This window comes from Belonocnema kinseyi, chromosome 9 (assembly GCF_010883055.1).
Source record: "Belonocnema kinseyi isolate 2016_QV_RU_SX_M_011 chromosome 9, B_treatae_v1, whole genome shotgun sequence".
In the NCBI taxonomy this organism is placed as follows: Eukaryota; Metazoa; Arthropoda; class Insecta; order Hymenoptera; family Cynipidae; genus Belonocnema; species Belonocnema kinseyi.
The window spans coordinates 112,289,749-112,295,389 of NC_046665.1; positions in this window are offsets into that span (position 1 = coordinate 112,289,749).

Below are 5,641 nucleotides of genomic sequence, written 5' to 3' on the forward strand. Positions count from 1 at the left end.
GGGATACTTATAAGATACTACCATGATTTTTTCAGATTTTTTGGTCCAAAAATAAATTAGGCCAAAAACCGGCCTTACCGACCCTCCCCCTTTAACTATTCTATTTTGGAATGTCATGTTCTTTTTTGTTGAAAATTTATGAATTTAAAAAAAAAATTCGTCTTATTTGGTAGAAAATTAATTTTGTTTAAAGCTGATATTTTTGGTTAGAAAATCGTTTCTTGTTGAAAATTAATTCTTTAAGCCGAAAATGTAACTTTAACATTTTTTGTGAAAAATTGATGTTTTTTAGTTACAAATTCATGAATTTTTTTAAAATTATTCTTAATTCGGTAAAATTTTTTTTTTAAGTTTATGATTTTGGTTGAAACTTGAATTGTGTGCCTAAAAAATTGGTCTACTTTGTAGGCAATTCAACCATTTGTATAATAAGTCATTTTTTGCTTAAAAAATCGTATTTTTTTATTGAAAATTAAACCATTTTGGTGCATCATTAATTTCTTTGCACCATTAATTTAATGAATTTCTTTAATTTCATCATTAATTGTTCAAAATTAGTTTTTTGTTGTTATTGACAATTCACCGTTTGTTGTTTAAAATTAATTTTCGAACTCAAAATTTAACTATTTTATTTTGGATTGTGAATTAATCGCACTTAGTCGAAACTTCAATTATTTTGTTGAAAAATCATGTAATATGTTAACAATTTGTTTTGTTTGGCCTTTTTAGTAGAAAATTAATCTTTTTGTTTGAAATTTTTTTTAACGATTAATTTTTTAAACTGAGAATTTAACTATTACATTTCTAAGTGTAAATTCATTCTTTTTAGATGAAACTTGAACTATTTTGTTGAGAATTTTTTATTTTATTTTGGGGAAAATTTATTTTTTCAAATTGAAAATCTAAGTACCTCATTTTTAGTTGAAAAATATATGTTTCTCAATGCAACTATTTGTTTGAAAATTTATCTTCTATAGTTAAGTATTTAATTTAAAAATTCATATTCTTTGTAAAAAATATAATTATTTGGTGAACAATGTAGCGATTTTTGAAAAACTCTTATTTTTAGTTCAAAATTCAATTGTTTTTTTGAAAATTCATTTGTTGCTGTAAAAAATTATTATTCTTATTTAAAAATCTATTTATTTTTGTATAAAATTTAACTAATTGGGTGAAAGTTGAACTTTTTTTAAAAAGTTAATTGTTTGGTTGTTAATACATAATTTCTGAGAAAAATTCATCTCTTGGGTTAAAAATTTAACTACTTTTTTGAGAGTTCGTTTTTTAGTGAACATTTCTCTTTTTTAATAGAAGATGTAACCACTTCGCTTGAGAAAATAAAATTTTTTAAACATTTATGAAAAGTATTTTTAAAGGTGTCAATTTTTAACATTTTCTTGAGTAGATTTATAAATTGTTAAAAATGATTTACATCTACTTATCTGAAATTCACTTTCATATAATAAATATTGAAAAAAAGATTCTTATGGATCATTACTCTACCGTAAACTGTAATTTATTCTCAAAATAAAAAATGATCGATCAAATTATTTAACGAGGCGAGGCGAACATTCAGCCTTGATCTCGGAAGTGCAATAATCAATTTTCACTATTTCAATTCCTTATGAAGTAGGTGTATAAATCGCCACATTCTAAAACAGATTAATTTTGTACAATTTAAATCCGTCTTAAGTGCTCCTCGATTTTTAAATGATTAATTTAAAAATTGGTTAATTACCAGAGCGGCCGCAAAAAATAATGTGACTAATATTCTTCTGAATTCAGAAGGATTAAAAGGAATTTGATGAAATCTAAAAAAAATTCTGATTGAATTTGAACAAATTCAGGATAAGTTTATGATTTAAAAAGAATTCAAATTGAAAATGGGAAGAATTCGATAAAATTGATAGAAATTTAAGGTAAACTCAAAACATATAAGTTAATTCGAAAAAATTACAAAATATGATAAATTTATTGTACTCACTACATTTTAAACGGGATTAAAAAAATTCACGAGAATTTAAAAGAATTTAAAGAAATATTTTAGAATGCCGAGTGAGGTATAAAAAAATTTCAAGATAAATTAAACAAAAACTGAAAAAGAAACTAAAAAAGCCATTCAATTAATTAGAATTAAGTGCTCCTAAAAGAATTCAAGTGAATTTAGAAGAATTGAAGTGAATTCAGAAGAATTAAATCCATTAAAATATCAAAAATACCTTCGTATTTTTTTGATCTTCTGAAAATGTCTGGTAATATTTGAAAATACCCTAAAGTACTTCAAATCCTTTAAAATCTTTTAAAATCCCTGTAATATTTTTAATATCTTGAAAATGTCTTGGAATTTTTTTAAATACCCTAAAATATTAAAAATTCTTCTAAATCCCTTGAAATGATCGAAATCACTGAAAAGGTTATTGGAATTTTAAAAATTTCCTAATATATTTAAAATCATTTGAAATCCCCTGAAATTTTCTAAAGCTTTTGAAAATTCCTTGGAATTTTTTAATACCCTAAAATATTTTAAATCCTTTAAAATCCATTGAAATTCTTCAAAATTTATTTAAAATTCTTTGAAATCGTTAAAAATTCCTTGACATTTTTTAAAGCTTTTGTATTGAAAATTTAACTGTCCTAAAATCGTCTTCTCGTCTTGAAAAATCAACTATTTGGTTTAAAATAACCTCTTCTTTGGTTGAAGTTACATTTTCTTTTGTTTAAAAATTAAAGCTATTAGTTGAAAAATGAACTTTATATGTTGAAAAATCGAATATTTGGTTAAAAATTAAACTATTTTGCTGTAAATTCTTCTTTTACGTTTGAAAGTTCAAGTATTTGGTACAAAATTTAACGTATTTGATAAAAACTGGTCAAAAATTGATTTTTTCAACTGGAAATTTAACTATTTCATTTTTGGAAACTTAATTTTTTCTAATTAAAAATTGAATTATCCCATATTTAGTTTAAAAAATTATGTTTTTTAGTTTGAAATTAAACTGGTTAGTTGAAACTTGAACTATTTTTTTAAAATTCGCTTTTCTTGTTGGAGATTATTGATGCAAGTTGAAAATGGTTTTGTTGAAAATTTAACTATTTTGTTGAAAATTCTTTAATTTTTTTAAATAACAATTATTTTTAACTATTTCATTCTTGGAAAATTTGTCTTCATTGAAAATTGATGTATTTTATTCAAATCTCATGTGTTTCGTTTAAAATCTGTCTTTCTTGGAAGAAAATCAATCTTTTTGTTTGAAAATTCGACTATTTGATTAAAGTTCAAGGACTTTGTCAAAAATTCATTTATTTTGTTGAAAATCCGTCTTTTTCGAATACTTACTCCACTTAGTGGAAAATCAAACAAATTTGTTAAAAAGTATCCTTCTGGTTCGAAAAGTTAACAGTTTATTTAAAAAATTTTCTTTTTGGTTGAGAATTCAATTATATTCTTGAAAATTCATCTTGATGAATTCTTGGCCGATAATTTTTTAATTTTTGGCAGGAAATTTATATTAAAATAATTGAACAAAAAAACTCAAAGATACAGAAATAACACATCTAGACAAGAAGGCGTCATTTGAAGTAAGCAACGGACTAACTATTAATTTGAAAACTGGATTAATTATTTAACCGAGCTTCCAAGTCGTAACCTTTACTCGCAATTTCAACACTTTTTTCAATTTCTTCTTTTCGTGCAAATTTCGAGTCCTTTTCACGTTTGAGATCATTCCATATCGAAAAAAATATGTTTGCCGTTACGTTATAATTCCAAACAACCTTTTGCAGTGCATTGACGCCCATGACCTCAACCACGATCCTTCGTCCGCTTTAAACGCATCCTAGAAGTGAGGAGTGCGCAGTTGCTAACTGCACACCTCTTTCAGTCACGACAACTTTAAGAATTTTAGGGAATTTAAAAAAAAAAATTAATTTCAAAATGCCTTTTCTGAATGTCAATAAAAATTTAGTAAATTTACTATAAAAATTACGGAATTTTGTTTTGAGACTTGTTCTATGGGAAATTCGTATGCATATGGAAATTTTTCTCACTGTCACTATTCGATATAAATCTAGAGAATTTTTGCTTCAATCATTCTTGCGAATTGAAATGTTTTTTGCAAGGAAAGGTTGCCTTGTGATCAGATGGACTGTTATCGCTCTCGATCAGTGTTAGATCGTGAGAAAGTTGATCGATAATCGATCCATCGTAGGCTACGATTTTCGGTTTCATTATATGTGGTACGTGGGATATAAACATAAATATAAATATATATGCATATGTATATGTATATATATATATATATATATATATATAAAATATGCCTGAAGGAAAATGCGTGAATCGCCTGAGGTAGATGTTTATAATTATCACTTCGTTGCGGCATGTTCAACTATGTAACCACATGCGGATGATGTGATGTCGCTTTCACTCCAGATCAGTTGCGTCTTATAATGAATATATCAGGACTTCAAGAGGTGAGAATATAGGTACTTATATGGACGATTCTCCATACATAGGTTGCATTTCAAATAAAAAAAATCTGCCCGCTACGCCTAAGGCGCGCGACTGTTGGTTCTCGCGCTTTGCGCTCGATTATGCATTTGCCTCGCGCTACGCGCTCGTTCTTTATATTTGCGCACATTCTTGCGCAAAGCTTTTAAAATTAAAACTAAAAACATCCCCCATTGTGAATGTGAATTCTTTTTTGTTAAAAGAGGTTACGGCGCGCGACTCATGTCTCTTGTACTCCGCGCTCGGTTTTTGCATTTCTCCCTAATTCTTATTTCTTTTAATCTTTTAAATCTGAGTATCAACGAATTTCGAAAAAAAATGTTGAACAAAATAGTTCAATTCTCAACCAAAACAGATTAATTTTTAACCACATAGTTGAGTTTTCAATAAAAACAAAATGATTTTTAAAGCAAGCATAATTTTACACCAAAAAAGAAAAACTTTTGACAAAATATATGGAATTTCAACTGATTAGTACAATTTTCAAAGAAAAAATAAATAAATTTGCATCAGATAGTATTTTTAAACAAAAAATGTAGATATTTTGAATCTAAAACAGAATAGTTAAATTTTCTGATAAACGATTCATTATCAACCACAAACAAAAGAAATACATAAAGTCAAACTTTAAGGTAAATAATTCAATTCATAACTAAATATTTGAACATCTAACTGAAAAGGGTAAATTTTCCACCTAATGAATACGAATTTTCAACAAAATTGTTAAATTTTTGACCAAGAAAGAAAACATTTTGAACCGAAAATAAAATAGTTCTATCATTTGTTAAAAAATTAATTATCTACAAAAAAACCGATTTTTTCAATAGAATAGTTTTATTTTGAGCCATAAAGATTAATTTTCAACTGAAGGAATGAATCTTCAACTAAAAAATTACTTTTTAACAAAGTAGTAGAATCTTGAACCAAAAAAGATTAATTTTCAACGAAAAATTTAATAGTTGATATTCCAGCTAAAAAATATTTTAATATTAAATCAAAAACCGTTGAATTTAAACAAAGAAGAGGAATTTTGAATGAAATACTTAATTTTCAAGTTCAAAAATTACTTTTCAACGACAAAGGAAACAACACTTTTTCAATCAAATAGTTTAATTTGTAACCAAAAATAAG